Genomic DNA, 22,595 nt, shown 5'->3' on the forward strand with positions numbered 1-22,595 from the left:
CCCCTGCGAGTCTTTGCAGTAGGGGGGCAGTGACTTGTAGGTTGGGTGCGCCCTATAAGTAGCATCAGGGATGCTGCTGTTTGTATCTGAAATCACTAGCAGGGTACACTCCAGAACAGCGAGCTGAGATGGTGCAGAACTCTCCTTTCTGGCTTTAGGCCACAGGGTTTGAGCCAGGTGGAGTCTGGATGCCTTGTGTGGGCCAGATGCTAAACCTTATGTTGCGGAGGAAATCCTCCACACATCTGATTCTCGAAGAACCCATTGAAATGATGCCAAAGTGCAGAGTTTTCATCACCATGGCCAGTGTTTTCATAAGTGAACCATTGCACTCATCTTATTTTTTTTATTTATCTTTTTAACACTGCCAATTGTCCATGGATAAATTGCTCTTGGGCAAAATTGGCGACAAGCAAATTATTTATGATTATTCAGTCAAATAAATCAATTCACCAAACTCAAAAGGGAAATCACATTTGAGGTTCAAATACAATAAGTCATTAAAACAAAATAATGGATGTAAAAAAGCACACCCCAACCAAAGCCCAAACCACAAGACTCTGCCCTTAACCACTTCCTGTAAAAAACATATACTGATTACCAAAGAATCCTTGTTATTCACCGCGGGATCCCAGTCGAATTCCAATGAGCATACACATTTTCATTTTTAAAATTCTGGGTAATTGATTTGCCAGTCAAAAACACAGGACATAATGGATCAGACGCCTGATGTACAAGAGGCAACGCTTTTCCTTGGGAAATGATGCATGACATGTTAATGCATTATAAGAACATATACTTAATGGTGATAACAAAATGACTCTCTGTAAAGACGTCTTACCTTCAGAACACTTTGCAATGAAGAAAGAGAAGCATACACTGAGTGCAATAATTACTGAGTTGTCAAATTCTCCTTTCTATAGTCGTATCTATTTAAAAGTATATGATGGACTGAAGTGCGGGAACTGTGTGTGTTTAAAATTCTCTTCCCTTCTATTATCATCTGGTGCCACAGTTTGTGCATTGGTGGTCAAAGTGATGCAGCATTATAGATTGAAACGCTCATTGCTTGAGAACTTTCCTTCTGGCTGGGATTGGATCAGTTTGTGACGAGGAAGTATGCGAGGAAATCATCAACACTTGTTTAGTGATTCAGTGTCTACTGCATAAGATAGACCTCCTTCGAGGGTGAGCCCTTCAGACCGTTGTCTATCCTTGCCTCCTTGTCCATGTCATGAGTTTACATATCATGAGTTATTTATTTGAGGTTTGCCTCTGGGAGGATATTTTAAGAGTAGACTAGCAAGATGAAAGGGTGAAGATGAGATAATGGTAACAGAGACATTTGCCGGCTCTACAGAAAAGGTGACATGTTTAGGAGTTTGCAAAAAGTCAGGAGAAGGTCAAATGTCTGGACTTCTATTCAGCGGTTGGGCTCCAGTCAGTGGCGTAGCACGTGTGCCATGGACCCTAGTGTAAGCAAAGAAAACGCCCCCTGACAGCTGTTCATGTAGTTAAATACAGCCATAATTAGCGTTCTCTGGGGACTCTTAGGCCTGGGGCTCTATTGCCGCTACCTATTGCACCACTGTTGCACCACTGATAGCTACGCCGCTGACTCTAACCAGAGGGGGATCATACTCCAGTTAAAAATGGCCATAAGTGAGGAGTTTTCAAGAGGAGATCTGTGGCTGATTTAGATGCCATTGTGCTGGTTTAATTGTATTTTTTCCTTAAGTTGACAACATGGCAAGAATGACTCTGTGGGATGATCCATGAGCAAGACTGATAATTATAAATTGCAGTCTTCCTCTGATAATGACACCACAAAGTTATGGGGTAGTTTGACTGTCCCATCGCTTAATTAAGACACATTTGTAAAATCATGAACATTTGCCCTAGCATAATTCCTGTTCGTTCAATTCTACTATGCATCGTTTCCAATATTTCCCCTAGCTCGGATTGTCAATTTTCATTTGTAAAAAATCTATTTTTACCAGTAATTTTACTCAGTTTGAGTTACCCTAGTGTGGTTCTATCTACATTCTGAAAATATGTTTGCAAAGCAAATCTTTGCACAACTAAATAAATCCAATTAAGTTTATACTTTCCATATGTTCATTAATACAACTAACTCTGGGACACCGTCAAGGTACTATTGAGATACAAAAACAAATATTTGAAGGTTCCTCCGATGAGATGTAGGATTATGAATCGCATTCTACCCAGAGGAGGGACCATCTCTCTTCCAGTATGGTCGTGAAGTGAATAAGAAAAATAAATGAGCCAGTTATAAAGAAAGGTGCCTAGAAACCTTTTTAACAGCTGGGGCAATATCATAAAAAGGCAGGCATGGTAACCAGGATTTCTCAGTCTCTGGTACAACTCATGAAGACCCTCTTTTTGGGTATATAAGTAATCCAGATCTGGCTGGACCCACACCCCTGTAACTACCAAACCCCGCACTTTCAGTAAGTACTGATGAGCCATTTCCAGTAATGGTTTTCCCACATGCCATGTTTTGTGGGTCAAGGTCTTACATAGTGCAGGGTCTGGTTACCCTTAGAAAAGGACATCAAGATGTACACAAAGGCAGGTATGGGACATCCCCTGGGCAGCAATATCAATGATAAGACATGGAGAGTGGCAATATGTGCACAGTACAAAGGATTCCTGATACTCAATGTAACCAGGACACAGAAAATGTTAATGAGACTATGGAGTAGAGCATCCGGTATTGTAACCCAGATGCACCAATACTGCGGAAAAACTAGGACTCTAGCTTCCGCTGCTTAAGTGTCAGAGATTAGTGTCTGGTCCTTGGAACTTAGACTGGGAAGATGTCGCCGAAAGAGTGAAGAAGCCTGGGCCATCCCTGGAAGCAAATGGAGAATATTGTGCAAGATTAGAAAGATCAACCTCACAATGGTGCCAAAAAAGAGCAAGATGAGTTGTAGACAATGCAAGAGACCTAAGATTTGAACTCGGATCTGTGGCAGAAACTTTCAACGGAGACGTGCGAGAAAGAGCTGGTTGCAAGAACTTGGTACTAGCAGTATGGGCACGAGGCTGCTTCTGCCAGTGATGAGGAGAAAACAGATGAGTGAGTATTCCACGGGTTGGACAAAAGAACCTCTGTCAGTACAGCATTCAGCAGAGCAGACTCCACAACCCATGAGAAGAGGCCTGGAGCATGGCAGAGGCATCAGCCTCATCTTACAGGTGGCTCTAACAGCACATCAAGTGTGGGATAGAGAAGCCACAGACCAGTTAGACAGACCCACCACAGGCTGGAGTGGGAAAACTGCGGCCACAGGAGTGAATCAAGCAGAATGCACTGGACAGTAAACTAACTAGTGCGGAAAGAGAGAGAAAAGAGACCCGGGGCTGCCAGAAGGCCGAAATGAGGCACGAGGGTCAAATTCTGGCATCCCAAGGAACTCTGGAACGATGGGCACCATTTCCCTTGTGCCTTACTAGGAAACTCCAGATACAGACTTGAGATTCTCAGATGTGAAGGTAAACTTGGCGATCTGAGCACACAACCGTCATGGAGTTTCTTGTCAGGTTCAGGTTGGGCGTGCTGCTTTGGTATCCCTGTCTACCCTGGTGCATTATAAAGCTGTGACACAAAGCAGGCACTTCTGCTCAGATAAAAGGCCTCCTACTGCACACTGCATGAGTAGAGTGTGTTACTTACTGAACTGAAGCGAACTCAGCTTCACAGTCTTCCATTAAGAAAGTAAAGACAATTCGGATCTCTGTGCACTCCTGTTTACACGGGGATTGGAATTCTCAGCCCTGTGGTGTTCTCTTAAATGTGGCAATTACCAGGTGCACGAAATTTCAAAAACTGCATCTTTTCGTACATCTAAATTTCAGTAGGTGAAACATACCTGAAAATTCCAGAGACCAGTGGAATTGTGTGCGGGAGGTACCCAATTCCACATGTTGTATCTCATTTACAGTGTTAAAGTTGCAAATAAATTCATAAAACATAAGCGCATGGGCCTTCCTCAGGAGTTCTCTACATTGTTCACCAACCTTTGCCAGTGCTGCCAATAGCAGTACCAGTACAACCACTAACCATCACACTCCTACAAGTGTGGCAATTCAGGCTATCCAGTCCAAAAGAATGGCACCGGCGCCAGGTATTAGTAATTTTTTATGTGTATTGAATTAATCAACAACTGTTGCGCTCGTCCCTAAAGTAGACTAACAGCGCCACCATATGGCAGACTGTCATAATTGCCAGTGTTTACAATTAAATGCCAATGCTGAGCACCCAAAACCACCGGCTCAAATTAAGCACTGCTCATTTCTGATTGAAAACTCAGAATAGGAGGTATTTACCCCACCCTGCTCCGTCAGTATTTAGAAGGTGCGGTATATACTTCAACCTTATGTGGGGCCCTCGAAACTGGGGCCAGAGTGTTTGGTTCTTCTACTACACTATTTCTTCGAGATACTTTTCTATTTGTGACAAATTATTTTATGTCATTTGCTTTAGATTTATGTATGTGTGTTTAATGTCCACTGTTGTCTCTTTGGTAGCATTTACAAGAAAATACATTGTTGATAGTGGTCGATAAGGATTGCTCTACATTAATGTCACACCAATGAGTCACTGGGACTGCATTTCATCGAGAATTCAGCCTACCCTTCCATTTTCAAGCAGCATCGGTTTCTGCACCGACAAGTAGATATTCACAGTATAATAATGTCCTAATTGGCATTTCCTATAATATTGGACATGGGAGAAGCGTCCAATCAGATCTGCAGACCTTCCCCGCTATGTACTGTTTTCCTTTCTCCTTCAATTGGACTCATCGAAGCATGGGAGACATCCTTGAGCTCTCCAGCGGAAAGAGAAATGAATAAACAGATAGATATCTGCTGGCTCTCGGGGCTCAGTGGAGATGCAGGGAGATCCTGCAGCGTCCCAGTAATTACTGGTGAAATGAGACAATGTCAGCAAACTCTGCTTGAAAATAGACAAGGCTCTCTGTGTCTGACTCCTCGCCAGGAATACATGAGCATCACCGGTGCAATGTCAAGAATGTCTTCAGGGAGACTCTCTGTCATGCAGGCAACCAGGGAGTTGTCTGCCATCTGAGCTCAAATAAAGCAGATTGAATGCAAGAATATCAGGCAGGGAAAGTGCCTAACGGGCACCTCTTATGCTGATATGCAAGTCTGTTTGAAGCCTTATCCCTTCCAAAACATTACTCCCCACGCATGTCATGTCTAAATTAAAATGAGTGATGTGACATTGGTTTTTTTTGCTACATTTGTTTGGATGAACAGGCCAGGATCATGAATTCTAGGCTTTCTGGAGGAAAGTGGTCTGGAATTAGACCACCAAAGGCCCAAGTCACACAATATTATGGGCATGTAAACTTAGCATACTTAAAGCTGTTTTTAGTTGTATTTACATTCACATGGCCAGAAAAATTCTCAGAATTTTGATGTTCAGCAAAAGGTACAAAGTTTTCAAAGTCAGCCTGAGGCCTACCTAGTTCTCTGTAGCGGCCGGCAGGGACAGTGGTGGAGGGGCAGGGGGTCTCCGGGTCTCCACTGAGTCAATATAAACGCTACAATGCAGTGTTGCGATTGGTCTGAGCACCGTGGTTCGGTGCTTAGACAGGGAGGCTTTGCATGTTCCTCACCAGGCTGTGTAATGCTGCCTGGTGGGGAACATGCAAAGTGCGCATGACTGTTTTGTCGGCCCAAGAGGGCTGACCAAACAGTCATGTGCACTTAGGGAGTGTGCAAACCATTCCTCCACCTATGCCATTAGTCCCGCCCCACCCTAACCCAGCCCTGCAGCTACGAAAAATAAAATGATAATAAAGACGTTATTATAATTTGATTTTTTTCTGCTCTGAGCAGTGGGGTGACGCTCCTCCGCCTTAGCGGGTGAGTCGCCCCTGCTAGTTCTGCTTTGCCAATTCCAATATTACTTGCTGCCGGATAGCCCCACATACATGAATAGACATACAGCGGGTTTCAGGAAAGTGTTCCCCCTGCTGACACCTGAGTGGCAGAAGGAAATCCCAATTGCCACTACTTGCGGCATCACTTTCCCGGTTAGTGGAGATCCTGACATTGGACTCATTGCCCCTTCATATTTTATCTTCGAACACCTTTCTCATGCCTTGCTGCTGAGAGCCTGAGGACTCTCTGCGCCTTTTACAGTCATTAATGTGCCCTTTTGACACCCAATACTAAATATTCTAGCATGGGGTTCTCCAGAGCCAGTCCTGGAGGGCCAGATCCATGCCAGACTTTTACCATATCCCCATTTAGATAAATGTAGTTATCTTAAAAATCTGGCATGGATCCGGCCCTCCAGGTCCAACTTTGGAAAACATTGTTCTAGGATGTCAACAGTCTTTGAATGGCCACTGAAAATAATTTTCTACTCTTTCCATTGTCTCTGAGGCTTCTCTCAGCGACTTTCATAAAAATAAATTGGATTCCTTTACACTCTGCATATATGCCAATATTTAAAAAGAGGTAATCGAAAGATTTTGGAAACATTATCGGGAGAATGTATTTTCTCCATTGACTTCTATTGAAGCAGAGGCAATTGCAGGCAGTGGCAGCCAATATAAAGCCGTTTTATGGCTACAAAAATTGGGAGTCACCCACCTGAAATTGGGACTAACCCAGAACTGGTTTTCCAAGCCAGGAAACACCAAAATAAATATAAAAACACTATAGAAATAAAAAAAAAACATGAGCTCAGGCATGCATTTTACTGAAGACACAAAGGAACTCAAAAGTAATGGTAATATAAATGTCGCCACTAGATGTCAGTGCTCATGGAGCCCTTAGTTTGAAGATTGTGCTATAGAGTCGGCTGCTCTCTAGCTCTTCCACTTGCTTGTTGGTGCCCTCCTCCAACTGTTGCTATCTCAGACTTCCTACCTTTGAGCAAAGGTCCAATCCGGAGCATGATCTTACCAAGACTGAGAGTCATGGTCACACAACTGTTGCAGTCAGGGTCTGCTAGGCACTTTTCCTCTTAAGCAATGTCCTGGCAGCATCCTTTTCTCACATGATGGCTCCCGCTGGTACTTTGCTTCTATGTTGCTATTTGATGCAGCTGTGCATCAACCGTAAGCCTCTCATTCTCCAGCTCGGGCCCTTGTTCTCAACACTATGCCCTCATTCAAAGTGGTCTCTTAATTCTGATGGGACCGGTAACCGCAGTTACTGGTCCCATCTAAGTTAACTTTCAACAGGATATTTCGGCACCTGAAAGCAGCTGAAATCTCCTGGTGAAATTCCAACTCAAATAAGAATTGACCAATTCCCCCGTAATTTTGTATGTCTTAGTGGACCCTCTTCATTCAACTCGTAATGGGCCAGATTTTTCCCAACCTCTGAGTTACCGGTACCCCTTGTAGCAGTTTCTCAGAGGATGGGCCATTTACCGTGCCACTCATAACGAGTGCCTGTGAGTGCTTCTAATCACAGTCTTCGGAAACTATGTAATTTCTGTACCCTGCCACCTGCTTGCCTGAGCTTTGTTGGCCTCCCGGGCACCGTCCTATTCTTTCAACATCTAGTGCTAATTTATCATTAAACTGTTACACTATGAAAGTGACTTGCCTAGCAACAGTAGCTGCATATAAGTGTATGCCCCTTTTCTCTTTCCACGCTATGTTTCTTTTTTTCCAGTGACACCTGCATCTTCACCTACTGTGCATCAATGTCAACAAGTGTTTCAAATACACTTGTCTCCAATATGTAGTGTATTTCATTTAAGCTCTTCTCCAGGGTATCAAGGAAATGAGGTTTATTCTAGACATACAAAAACCATAAAAAACATACAGCCAAGCCTGTCACCATTGGAGCCCCAAATAACAGTGAACAGAATGTGCATATACAAAGAACATAGAAGCAAACTGGCTGCAAGACCAATGCATTCACTTGCTGCAACGTCACTCAGGTGGGAAGGGACTCACACAGGAAACTGGGAGGCATGGTGAATGTTCTCATGTTTCATTTTAGTACCAACACACTAACTAACCACGGCTCCATCCTTTGGGACCAGTGACTTAGCCTTTTCTTCTCTGCGGCAAAGGGAAATCCCAGGTAAAGCATTGTCCTCAGCAACCAGATGCAGCAGTGGTGCAATGAATAGATTGAATAATGTGTGTGAAAGAAGTGAGATTAGGCGCACCCCAAAAAAACATTTTAGAGACAGATCTCCTGGTATTGAAATTCTAACCCTCTGAGACTACCAGTTTAGAAAGGAGTCACAACAGAAGATCCCTGTAAATCCCCTGGAAAAATTGGTAACCTAATCCGAAGAAGTATCCTTGTTAGGTTTTGCCTGCACAGTGCTTGTGCTGTGCTCGTGAAAGCAATTGTTTTTAATATAAATCTTAAAAGGGGCTTACTTCTCGCCCTCCCCCGCATTCATGTCTTTTCATTGGTTCCTGTACTTGCCAATTACTTTTCCTCCATTTCTATTGGCTATAGCATATTTTCCAGCATTTACCAATGCTTGTTCCCCGTTTGCTTCTTTTATTAGTTTCCTGTAGGTGAAATACATTTAACATCCACTTTGGCTGAACTATTTATTTCATAAAGTTTTGATTCTTTCTGCTTTTTCGTCTTGCAGCAGATTTAAATTGTGCAAATTATCACTTGGAGAGATTACCAAAAATCACAAGATGTTGTGCCATGAATCACAGGATGTTGCGCCGCTGAGACCCGAACCAGGATTCCCAGCTCTTGATTCAGCAGCCACATCCTCTCCACTACTATGATACTGGTCAGGTAGCTTTTTCCTTCGTCCAGGACGGTTATTGATAAAAACAGCTTATTATTCATCACATTGGTGAAACCGATGCATTACCAATGATTGTTCGAAGTAGTAGGTATCAATTGTTTCCTTTGAACACCGGGCACACCTTAATAAATATATTATGCCAAACAAACTATATTTATAAACTGTTTTAAAGTGAATTAACAAAAGCATAATTCTTTGACAAAATACTAATTTCTCTTCATTGAATGAAAAGATAAAAACATATATATATTTTTTAATTAGCTAAATGTTAAAAGCCAGTGGAAATTGAAACTATAAAACACAGACACATTGCAGTGCAGACGTATAACTCGTATGTCGGTTGACCCTACCACCCGTAAGTTGTGCAAGGTTCGGTGCTAGCTGAGAGTCATTCAGCCCCATCGATCAGGCCCAGTCCATTGTAGTCGATCCAACCACTCCATAGAGGTCTATTCCTCTCTTCCATTCTTGGATAGAGGGTACCTTTGCTGCTTCCCATCTCCTGGCCACATCCCACTTGGCAACAACAAGGCCCAGGACACTAAAGATGAGTTGGGGACGTGGAGCGTCTACGTCATTCGGGATTCCCAAAAGTATATATTTGGGATCTGTCGGGAGAGTGACCTCAAGGATGACGCTAAGCACTTTTATAATCACGGTCCAGTAGGCCTGAATGTGGGAGCACCCTCATAGTGTGTGTATAAAATCTTCCCTTGATGCCTGGCATCGCAGATATGTCGGGCTGCTGCCCTGCCCATGGTGTGTAGTATATATCTGTCTGCATTCTCCCTCGGTGTCTGATGACAGTCTCCTTCTGCAGCCTGGCCCCTTTGTTGGGTACAGGGTCCAACTGCCGCTTTGTGCAGATGCACGGCCCTTCCTCCATCGCCTCTGCTGTTTTTCTCTGGGTCTGGCACCCGTGTCCAGGAATGTTTGCAGTCCAGATCCCTGTCCTCTTCGGGATGGTAGTCAGGCAGCTCACCAATCCAGGCCCAGGCCTCCTCCAGTGTTTGAAAGAAGTTTAACTTTCCCTGATAAAGAACATTTAGCTTTGCAGGAAACAACAGCATGCATTGTATTTGGAGGGTTCTCAGTTGTGTCATTACTGATTCAAATGTGCAGCGTTGATGTTATACCCTCAAGTATAGTCGAAGAATACCATCATTTTTTAGTTGTTGTATCGCCCTTCCCCTTTGCGGCATATTTCTCGGAGGATCATATAACTGTCTAAGAAGTTGAGGAATTTCGCTGTTATAGGTCGAGGTGGGGCTCCTGGGGGTGGCGTTCTATCACAAAAGAGGGGAGGGTGTCTTTCAACCAGTTTGACAAGAACTCACCCATATCGGTGCCCTCAACCCCTTTGAGGAAGCTGACAAAGCGAAGGTTATTTCTTCTGCATCTTCAAGGTGCCACACAACAGCCTTGTTTTGGTTCATAGCTCCTCTATCCCTTTCTTTAGGTCCTGTACTATGTCCTTCATTTCCGAAAGTCTGCTTTCTGCACTGTCACCCTGTGATGCGGGCGATACGGAAGACTCGTCTTCCGTGAACTTCAAGATGGCGGCGGCTCCATCCCACCAGGATGAAGGCAGCGCTCTAGTTCTCCCGGCTGGCGCAGACCTGATGTCACACGCCGAGCCAAGAGAGTGCAGAATCGCGTCGGACAGCGGAGAAGGAGAAGAACACGAAGTAGCGCCGAGGAGAGACCCGTACAGCGGACAGAATCGAGGGAGAACCGGAGAGGGAGAACAGAAGGACCGTGAGGACCCAGCCAATACCGCTCTCGTGTCCAGTCGTCCAACAGAGAACCAGGACGCCGAGACACCCCATGCTACAGTCCCGGAGGACTGTAGCTTCAGGTCAGTGCCTTTCCTGACCTATTTAAAGTGCTTAACTGGGAGGGGGAGAGCAGGGAGGACCCACGAAGCAGGGCACTAGTCAGGACCGTCATATCCCTCACGACCCCACCCTCACAGACCGTGGTGACAGTACAAGCAGGTGGAGGGTCAATCACACCCAAATGAAAGTCCTGTGTCTGACGGGAGGTTTTTTCTGTGTTTCCTTTGTTTCCATGAGACACGACGTTACCCAGAGAACCCCAAGAGGCTGACGTAAAGCGGATAGACGAAGAGGGAGCCAAGGAAGCGACCACCGGACCTGGGACTTCGTCTCATTTTCTTTGCCCTTATGACTGGGTGTCTCAGTTACCCCTATTCGGACCTTGTTTAAACCATTAATAAAAATAAAAACCCTAACATCCTCCGTCTGCCTCCTAAAGTACATCGTTACCTACTAGCGAAGAGGGTCAGTTGTAGGCCCTGGAAGGGCGGCAAACTCACACACCCTCTCTGATACATTGCGCAGGTCCTGGCGCAGTAGGGAGACCTCTGAGCACATCTACCCTATCTTGCCCTCCAACACCTCTTGCAATGACTGAATTGCATGTAGTAGTGTAGCATAGTTTGGCATAGGATGAATATCCTCCTCTTGGTCCGTCGAGGGAGACACAACCTTGATATAGCAGTCCATCTTGCCCTGTCGAGGGTGATTAGTACCTGTATCCTTTCCTGTGACTCTGAGGGCACATTAGTCTCACCAGTGATGGGAAAAGGTCTGTAGTCGATCAGCAGGCAATGTCAAAAGTGGAGGGGGGATGCGCTCTCCCCTCACCAAACGCTATGCTGTTCTCACTCCCACACCATGTCCCTGGAGGGAAGAGGGGGACAAGTGTGGGGGGAGGGAAGACTGCAGCCAACCGAGTCAAGGCCTTAGTGCAGTAGCGGCCGGTATTGCTGGTGGGGGGGGCAGGCACGAGGGGTTGCGGGGCGATTCACAGAGGTGTGGGGGGGTTCACGGGGAAATACATTTTTTTTTTACTTACCTTTCCGCTGGGTCCTGCGCCTTCTTGGCTCCTGCTCCGGTTCTCCTGCCTCCAACAGGAACAGGAAGCAGGCAGCCACCAATCAGATTGGTTAGGATGCCTCCTAGCCAGGGGCTAATGGGGTGGCCATGTTCTCCATGTAGGCTGCATGTAGAATTGCAGAGTGCGCATGACTGGTTTGGGCGGCAAAAGCAGAGCAGCCCCAGGTAATTGTCAAAAAAACATAAAATGGTAATAACTTATTGTATTACCATTTTATGTTTTGGCTTTCTCGCACTGCAAGAAACCAGTGGGGCGATGCTCCTCTGCCCTAGTGGAGGAGCCGCCCCTGCCTTATTGTCTTGCAGTATCAGGCAGTGAGGCAGGATGTATAGCAGAGTCAGCTACTTAACCTTTTATTTCCCCCTTGATGTTTGTTGTGTCCAGGACACCGGGGGAAGTTCACTAGCTCCCTGGGAGTATCCTCAGAAATAGCCCTTACCTGCTTATGGAGCCAGCTGCATGTGTGGCACCCCGTGCCCAATGAATCCGCTGTTGCAGTTAGCCATCACGGTCTTCAGGTCGTCCACCAGTTTACTCTCACCGCCACTGCGGCCCACGTCATCTGGTCTGTAACAGGAAACACCAGTATTCTCACTAGGCCCCAGATCGTAGGCCTCTGCCCTGGGCCCTCACCCACATCTCATGCTGTCCACCACAGCTCAGCTACGTGGACGCTGCTGCTTTTTTTATTGTCCAATAGGGGGGTGCAGAAATGGTGGGTATCACTCTGTCTCAGGGAGATTGCTAGGAGGGAGGCTTCTCTGTAGTCACCCTGGGCTAATTCGCTGAAGGCTGCTCACCCGCAGCACGGCTCCTGATGTCCGTGCGACCCCCTGGCACCTGCAGGCCCCCAGTAGGCTTTTACGTTGTCCCAGGGCAAAGAGGGATGACCTTCCTGCACTGAAGGGGACACTCACTGCCTCGTTCCTAGTGGCATTTGCAACTGAGGGTGGCTGGGCAGTGGAACCAGTGATTGCCTGATTTTCACCGTAGTGTGCCTCTATGGCTATTTCATTGATCCACACCTCACACCTGAGACTTGCCTCTGCACTCCACTCCAGGCCTGTATTCACAGGGCCGTTCTCTGACTGCACAGCCCAAGGTCCCCCATGCAGCCACTTGGTGACAGCAGGTCCCGCTAAGGAAGCAGGCACTTCTTTCCGGGGTTGAGAACCCTCAGGGAGGGTTCTCTCGCCCCTCTGTTACTGGAGAGGCACTCACCTGCTCAGTTTTGGTGGCGCAACTGTATGCAGACGGCCCAGCCGGTGAGTCAATCACTCTGCATACGCCTTCATTTTGTGCCTCTTCAGTCGGCTTTCTGTCTACGGGTGCCCAACAGTGGTTTGCAGCTACCCTAGGGCTGGGAATCGCCAGCTGGCAATTCAGGATGACTGCGCCACAATTGGTGTCAGCAAAGCATAGTAGGATGGCCCATGTTAAGGCAGGATGAGAGTCAGATCTTTCTCGTTCAACCAGAGCTCACGAAGAGTGTGGCTCCTCGGCCATGTCAATGGCCACATGCCCACAAATCACTAAATTAGCTTATACTTGACCCCTTGGTTGCTTGGCAGAAAGCAGTCCGGCTTAATTTAGAGGCACCATGTAAAGTATTCATGCAGCGCATAACAGTAATAAAATTTAAACACAACACAAATAAAATCTCAAACCAAATTAGAAATATTGAGTAAAATATTAATAAATAAAATGATACCAGAATTACAAAAAAAAATCAATAGAACCAGAGATATGTAATTTCAAAGTTTTACGTGAAACTAGCTATTAGAAGCAAAAAGTGCCAAAAGTGGTTATCTGGTCGATCTGGACCGGGGCAAAGTCACAAGTTCAGGACGGCCACAGTAGAGCATGGATCTTGAGGCAAATACGGGGACCAGGCAGGCCCTGCTTAGAGTTGTACCTTGTGCGCTTGATGCAAGGCTTCAGGATCAGGAGCTGCGCATTGCTGCAATGCATGGTCTTGTGTCGGGTTATGTCACACTCTATCGAGTCTGATCAGGAGCTGCGAGGGCTGTGATGTTAGGTCCTGTGTTGTGCTGCGTCAGTTTAGATGAAGCAGTCAATCAGGAGCTGCAATGTGATGCAATGCAAGGTCCTGCATCAAGCTGCAGTGTGCTGCATCGGATCTGAAACGACAGGCAGGGAGGAGTACACTCTGATGCCAGCCAAGGGTACAGGACCTGGGGGCACCTCATGGGGCTCAGCACTCCAGGTAGGTCCAGTTGCAGGTCCAATGCAGCAGGTCATCTGGTCAGATACAGGGAGGCCTCTCGAACCTCCTGTTGACAGGAGGTCAGCCACCTGATCCTTCAGGTCACTCAGGTTACTTTAGGATGAAATACGCAAGTCCAGCCTTCCTTCTCAGACAGGAAGGCAGTCCTCTGGCAGCAAGGCAGTCCTTTTTCTGTAATATACCCAGGTCCAGGAGTGTATACTACAACCACTCCTGGTTCTGGAAAGTTCTTCTTCTCTCGTCAAGGTTTCAAGAAGTCTAGGGTGTCAAAAGACAGGACAAGGCTAGTGTCTGATTCCTTTGTGTGTGAGTCAGAGTGCTTTGAAGTGCAAGTGGGACTGGGTGCAGCCCCTCCTACTCATCCTGCAAGGATGGCCATCCTGTCTGCACCTCAGTCCCCTTTGTGTCACTGTCTGGAAGGAATACACAAACCCCAAGAGCAGAGCTATTCCTATTCATGTTATCCAGGACAATGGCAGAAGGCACAAATGGTTAGGACAAGAAAATGCCTACTTCCACATTCCCGGGATGCTTTGATTCGTGAACGCCGGAGGAACGCTGGATTTGCTTCAGTTTTGAAAATCAGGAACCGACCGAACAATCGACATGCCACGAATCAGTCCGTGGCTTTTTACAACACGAAGGGCACCACATCGTGACAATCATTCACAGCTTCCCTTCCGGTGCACAGCAACCGCAACGCACAAGTTGAACACAGTGGCACACTTCCACTTCCAGTCTGGACACAACAAGTCTAAAAAACAATTCATATATAAAAATAAGGAGAACATTCGTGCTACTTGGGGGTCCACAATGCCGCATTTACTCCACATTGCCCAATGTTTTTGACCTAGTCCCAGTCCTGAGGAAGAACCCTTAAAGAAATAAGGGGTTTTGAAACGTGTTGACCCTACTCAGCTAGCCTAAATCCTTCCTTCAACCACAGAATTATACAGTGTGCAAACAAGGCAAAGTGCCTGTTGCTTTTGTTACATATGTCTAGCTGTTGTTGGCAGGTTACAGCCTTTAAAAGTGTAAATTGTCTATACCGCCACATTTCTCTGTATAACTGAAGGACTGGTCATTATGTTAATTGTATGTTTCATAATGTTTTCTTTCATTGTTCCGTATATTTTGCATTTGTAATCGTTTAAATGTCAATTGTGTCATAGTTATTCATGTTAAGTGTACTGTTTCAAATTTATTGTTTTTCTTGTTGTTGAAATGATCCAAATATGAATAATTCATGAAAGTGTAATAAAAACACGAAACCACTCCAATAGTTGAGGTGGCTTCTTCATAAGTGTCTATAATTTGAACGCACACCCTGACACTTCGTTGTTGGTAAATATTAAAGAGGACCAGTCTAGGTGCAGTTCAGGGCCCAACCCCCCTTTTCTTGAAAAAGCTTTCTAAAAATGGCAGTTTAAGAATTCTGACTTAAAATCCAACTTTACCATTAAAGAAATTACAATTTATTGGAGCATAAACAGCTTGTCTCTATCTTCTCCGAATCAAAAGTTATCATTTATTAAATGTAACAAGTTAACCCACTGTTAGTCAATGGGAGACATAAGCCTTGTAGCACTGAATTGGAGTTTTTTCACTACCGGCCATGTGAAACTTAAGTTAACATTGTCCTACTATTTCAATACAATGCACCCTGTTCTATGAGCCTTGAGCGCCCACCTTAGGGATGTTTTATAAGCATTAAAAATAACGGTTAAGGCCTGGCAAAATATTTATTTTGCCAGGTTAAAATGGCAGTTTAAAACTGTACTACAGCCTGCAGTGGCAGGCCTGAAGCATGTTTAAGAAGGCTATTTTTGACACCGCGACCAGTAGGGGCACCGGCAGTGTTGTATTCATGCTTTTTCTCATTGTCATGTAGCTCCATTCTCAGTACTTGCATAAACGTTCTTTTAAGCATTGGAAGATAACCAGTTTTAAAAATGTTCATCTTGAAACTGCACTCACATAAACAAAGAGTAAACGAAGTTGCTTTGGCTGTAGATTCATGGTTGTTGTCTGTAGCCATCTACACTATAGATTTACTCCATACTCATGCATACAAGCGTTCTTTAGGGAGGTCTGTGTATGTTGTCCATTATAGCACGTGCGTTAGTTTTCAGATGTTTTACCCTGCACCGTTTTGCATGTGCATTTCTCCCTGCATCATTTTGCGCATGTGTCTTCTATTCACAGCAGCTAACGGAAAGCACAGTACAAGGTGGATTTTAAAGGGTCCTGTGGTCGGATGAGACGTCAGAAGAAAAGATCTAAACATTATTTAAACAAAGAAATGAGTTGAAAAGGAAAACCGTTCATTATACACAAGATGTCGGTGTTTTTTTCCCGCACACATTCTCTCTGCATCGGATGCTAAGGGAAAAAAAAATCCAGCAGCACATTGGGCTAACATTTTGTTAAGCACATTGAGCTTTCGGAAACATCACAAATTTCCATCTTCCATTTGAAGGCCCTATGTGGGAATATACACATAGCTGTCCCGCAGCGCCCTACAAGCTGTGATTCCCATTATAAAAATGTGTCATGTTATCCTGGGCTCCTTCTTGACGCCTTCAGGGGGGCTGGCACTCGTTTGCTATGAAAGCCCCCTCGCCGCTATGAGATCTCACCTCTGAGCATGTTAAATGTGACAAAATATGCAGTAATTACTCAGCCAGTGATGGAAAATATGGCAGAGGGCGCAAACGCTGAAGGTTATGAAAAAAAGATGCAGGAGTCCATCAGATTGCATTTTTTATTCCAAGAGATGTTGCCATCCTTGGTCGGAGTGCATTCTGGAACTGATCACAGTTTTAGGGTCGATCAGCACAAGTTATAAACGTCCAGGTGCTATTACAGCTATGATGATTTTTTATTACTATTTACAAATATTATTATCATTATTTTAATCTGAAGAAGACGAGAAGGTTTGCTGAATATGGGCAATGTTTCAAGTGCCCACTAGGCAAACTATTTTACAATAAATCTATAAACTCCCGAAGTGGGTGTTTAATTTCACTATACAAAAAAATGGCCCCGATGCACAAGGAGTCTTTTCATGCATATGGGCCAATCAACAATTCTCTGTGATGCCTGGCAGACACGGACAGAGAAGATGAATGTCCTTAATATGTTGGGACAACCGTGATTGTGATCTGGAAGCCCCTTGGTGGACAGGCTACCAGGTCCGAACTTTACAGTGGAAGAACCAGCCGGGTCGCCACTGGCATAAACACATAGCATGTCCCCCAAGTCTAAATCGAGCGGGGAGTGGCCAATTTGGTGGGTGGAGCACCAAATTGTAAATAAAGCTCATACATTTTAAAATTGCTCTTCATTGATTTGTATTATTGTTAATACTATTATGGTTATCATGTATATCATTATTGTTATTAATAAGCATTATTGACTGCTATTGAGGTCTTTAACGGTTGTTAAAGGCCAAAAACCTGAGTTCAGTGGCGGCTCCTCCATTATGGCGGAGAAGCGTTGTCCCGCCTGATGCGAGTGCAGCGAGCACACACATTAACCCCTTCGCTGCTAGGCCTTTTCCCCTCCTGTGCTAAGCCCTTTTTGGGCTATTTGAGGTAGTGCGCGCTTAGGCCCCTGTAACTTTTTGACCACATTAGGTATCCACGCCAAATTTGCGTCCTTTTCTTCCAACATCTTGGGGATTCTAAAGGTACCCAGGGTTTGTGGATTCTCCTAGAGGGTTCCCAGAAATTAGTCAAAATACAGCAATTTTTTTTTTTTTTGTGTAAAATGTGAAAAACGGGCTGCAAATGAAAGCTTCTGGGTTTTTCTCTGCAAATGGTATCAAAAAAGGGTTTGTGGGGCTGAAATCACAATTTCTCCAGCTTTTAGGGAATGACAGAATTTTGTTAGAAAACCAACATTTTTTACACAGTTTTGGCATTTTTCTGGGACATACCCTATTTTTGCTATTTTTTGTGCTTTCAACCTCCTTCCAGTTAACGGTAGAAAAGGGTACAAAAACAATAATGGATCCTGGAAAGCTATACATTTTTGAAAAGTAGACAAAATTCTGAATTCAGCAAGGGGTCATTTGTGTAGATCCATCAAGGTTTCTTTATAGAAATTTACAGGCAAATATAGGAAAAATTAAAAATTTGTTGAAAAAAGCAGCCTTTTGAGTCAACGTTTTTACCTGTAACTTCTTTGAATTATGACATCTCTTTGAAAGCAATGTACCGTTACATCCGGTAGACCTTCCTGGTTGTGGGGACATATAGGACTTGTAGGTTCACCAAGAGCCCAACGAACCCAGAGTAGAAAAATGAGCAGCATTTTGTAATGTTTTTTTTTTTTGGTCCGGGTATATAGCAATTTTTGTGGGAAAATGTATACATGGAAAAATCGGTATGAAAGTCACCTATGTATTTCTGAAATGGGAACAAATTACAGAGTTCAGAAACAGTGCATATTTGCACATTTTCGAAATTGGGAATACTCATATTTGCATGACAATTATTGGTCATTTTTCAAAATGACTTTTTTTTTACACAATGTCTTTCATTTGGAAGGGAGAAATGCATCAAAAATCAATAGGTAATAACAGTTGCTTTACAAATTTGAACTACCCTAAGTCTCCCGAGAAAAATGGTACCTCACTTGTGTGGGTAGGCATAGTGCCCACGACAGGAAGTGGCTCAAAACCTAAGGTGAACACACCACATTTTCACACTGAAAATTTACACTTTTTTTGCAAAGAGTCTAGCTGTAGTTTTTGAACCCTAGCCCTGCCGGCACCTAGGGAAACCTAGCAAACCTATACATTTTTGAAAACTAGACACCCAGGGGAATCCAGGATGGGGTGACTTGACTGCCTCCCACCATGGTCTGTTACCCAGAATCCCTTGCAAACGTAAAAAATTGACAAAAAAAACACATTTTCCCCACATTTCTGTGATGGAAAGTTCTGGAATCTGCGTGGATCCACAAATTTCCACCCACCCCGCGTTCCCCAAAGTCCTACGAGAAAAATGGTACCTCACTTGTGCGGGTCGGCCTAGTGCCCGCGACAGGAACCGGCGCAAAACGCAACGTGGTTTTGGAGTGAAAAATGACCCTTTTTTTGGCAAAGTGACTAGCTGTAGATTTTGTACCCTAGCCCTGCCGGCACCTAGGGAAACCTAGCAAACCTATACATTTTTGAAAACTAGACACCCAGGGGAATCCAGGATGGGGTGACTTGACTGCCTCCCACCATGGTCTGTTACCCAGAATCCCTTGCAAACGTAAAAAATTGACAAAAAAAACACATTTTCCCCACATTTCTGTGATGGAAAGTTCTGGAATCTGCGTGGATCCACAAATTTCCACCCACCCCGCGTTCCACAAAGTCCTACGAGAAAAATGGTACCTCACTTGTGCGGGTCGGCCTAGTGCCCGCGACAGGAAACGGCACAAAACGCAACGTGGTTTTGCAGTGAAAAATGACCCTTTTTTTGGCAAAGTGACTAGCTGTAGATTTTGTACCCTAGCCCTGCCGGCACCTAGGGAAACCTAGCAAACCTATACATTTCTGAAAACTAGACACCCAGGGGAATCCAGGATGGGGTGACTTGACTGCCTCCCACCATGGTCTGTTACCCAGAATCCCTTGCAAACGTAAAAAATTGACAAAAAAACACATTTTCCCCACATTTCTGTGATGGAAAGTTCTGGAATCTGCGTGGATCCACAAATTTCCACCCACCCCGCGTTCCCCAAAGTCCTACGAGAAAAATGGTACCTCACTTGTGCGGGTCGGCCTAGTGCCCGCGACAGGAAACGGCGCAAAACGCAACGTGGTTTTGGAGTGAAAAATGACCCTTTTTTTGGCAAAGTGACTAGCTGTAGATTTTGTACCCTAGCCCTGCCGGCACCTAGGGAAACCTAGCAAACCTATACATTTTTGAAAACTAGACACCCAGGGGAATCCAGGATGGGGTGACTTGACTGCCTCCCACCATGGTCTGTTACCCAGAATCCCTTGCAAACGTAAACAATTGACAAAAAAAACACATTTTGCCCACATTTCTGTGATGGAAAGTTCTGGAACCTGCGTGGATCCACAAATTTCCACCCACCCCGCGTTCCCCAAAGTCCTACGAGAAAAATGGTACCTCACTTGTGCGGGTCGGCCTAGTGCCCGCGACAGGAAACGGCGCAAAACGCAACGTGGTTTTGCAGTGAAAAATGACCCTTTTTTTGGCAAAGTGACTAGCTGTAGATTTTGTACCCTAGCCCTGCCGGCACCTAGGGAAACCTAGCAAACCTATACATTTCTGAAAACTAGACACCCAGGGGAATCCAGGATGGGGTGACTTGACTGCCTCCCACCATGGTCTGTTACCCAGAATCCCTTGCAAACGTAAAAAATTGACAAAAAAAACACATTTTCCCCACATTTCTGTGATGGAAAGTTCTGGAACCTGCGTGGATCCACAAATTTCCACCCACCCCGCGTTCCCCAAAGTCCTACGAGAAAAATGGTACCTCACTTGTGCGGGTCGGCCTAGTGCCCGCGACAGGAAACGGCGCAAAACGCAACGTGGTTTTGGAGTGAAAAATGACCCTTTTTTTGGCAAAGTGACTAGCTGTAGATTTTGTACCCTAGCCCTGCCGGCACCTAGGGAAACCTAGCAAACCTATACATTTTTGAAAACTAGACACCCAGGGGAATCCAGGATGGGGTGACTTGACTGCCTCCCACCATGGTCTGTTACCCAGAATCCCTTGCAAATGTAAAAAATTGACAAAAAAAACACATTTTCCCCACATTTCTGTGATGGAAAGTTCTGGAATCTGCGTGGATCCACAAATTTCCACCCACCCCGTGTTCCCCAAAGTCCTACGAGAAAAATGGTACCTCACTTGTGCGGGTCGGCCTAGTGCCCGCGACAGGAAACGGCGCAAAACGCAATGTGGTTTTGCAGTGAAAAATGACCCTTTTTTTGGCAAAGTGACTAGCTGTAGATTTTGTACCCTAGCCCTGCCGGCACCTAGGGAAACCTAGCAAACCTATACATTTCTGAAAACTAGACACCCAGGGGAATCCAGGATGGGGTGACTTGACTGCCTCCCACCATGGTCTGTTACCCAGAATCCCTTGCAAACGTAAAAAATTGACAAAAAAACCACATTTTCCCCACATTTCTGTGATGGAAAGTTCTGGAATCTGCGTGGATCCACAAATTTCCACCCACCCCGCGTTCCCCAAAGTCCTACGAGAAAAATGGTACCTCACTTGTGCGGGTCGGCCTAGTGCCCGCGACAGGAAACGGCGCAAAACGCAACGTGGTTTTGGAGTGAAAAATGACCCTTTTTTTGGCAAAGTGACTAGCTGTAGATTTTGTACCCTAGCCCTGCCGGCACCTAGGGAAACCTAGCAAACCTATACATTTTTGAAAACTAGACACCCAGGGGAATCCAGGATGGGGTGACTTGACTGCCTCCCACCATGGTCTGTTACCCAGAATCCCTTGCAAACGTAAAAAATTGACAAAAAAAACACATTTTCCCCACATTTCTGTGATGGAAAGTTCTGGAATCTGCGTGGATCCACAAATTTCCACCCACCCCGCGTTCCCCAAAGTCCTACGAGAAAAATGGTACCTCACTTGTGCGGGTCGGCCTAGTGCCCGCGACAGGAAACGGCGCAAAACGCAACGTGGTTTTGCAGTGAAAAATGACCCTTTTTTTGGCAAAGTGACTAGCTGTAGATTTTGTACCCTAGCCCTGCCGGCACCTAGGGAAACCTAGCAAACCTATACATTTCTGAAAACTAGACACCCAGGGGAATCCAGGATGGGGTGACTTGACTGCCTCCCACCATGGTCTGTTACCCAGAATCCCTTGCAAACGTAAAAAATTGACAAAAAAAACACATTTTCCCCACATTTCTGTGATGGAAAGTTCTGGAATCTGCGTGGATCCACAAATTTCCACCCACCCCGTGTTCCCCAAAGTCCTACGAGAAAAATGGTACCTCACTTGTGCGGGTCGGCCTAGTGCCCGCGACAGGAAACGGCGCAAAACGCAATGTGGTTTTGCAGTGAAAAATGACCCTTTTTTTGGCAAAGTGACTAGCTGTAGATTTTGTACCCTAGCCCTGCCGGCACCTAGGGAAACCTAGCAAACCTATACATTTCTGAAAACTAGACACCCAGGGGAATCCAGGATGGGGTGACTTGACTGCCTCCCACCATGGTCTGTTACCCAGAATCCCTTGCAAACGTAAAAAATTGACAAAAAAACCACATTTTCCCCACATTTCTGTGATGGAAAGTTCTGGAATCTGCGTGGATCCACAAATTTCCACCCACCCCGCGTTCCCCAAAGTCCTACGAGAAAAATGGTACCTCACTTGTGCGGGTCGGCCTAGTGCCCGCGACAGGAAACGGCGCAAAACGCAACGTGGTTTTGGAGTGAAAAATGACCCTTTTTTTGGCAAAGTGACTAGCTGTAGATTTTGTACCCTAGCCCTGCCGGCACCTAGGGAAACCTAGCAAACCTATACATTTTTGAAAACTAGACACCCAGGGGAATCCAGGATGGGGTGACTTGACTGCCTCCCACCATGGTCTGTTACCCAGAATCCCT

The 22,595-nt window shown here is 45.3% G+C and overlaps 1 protein-coding gene across 1 annotated transcript in view; it reads left to right on the plus strand.

Moving 5' to 3' along the window:
* MTUS2 (microtubule associated scaffold protein 2) overlaps window positions 1-22,595 on the plus strand; it is a 1,510,781-nt gene that overhangs the window by 536,563 nt on the left and 951,623 nt on the right. The gene's annotated exons all lie outside the window — the stretch shown is intronic.

This window comes from Triturus cristatus, chromosome 8 (assembly GCF_964204655.1).
Source record: "Triturus cristatus chromosome 8, aTriCri1.1, whole genome shotgun sequence".
In the NCBI taxonomy this organism is placed as follows: Eukaryota; Metazoa; Chordata; class Amphibia; order Caudata; family Salamandridae; genus Triturus; species Triturus cristatus.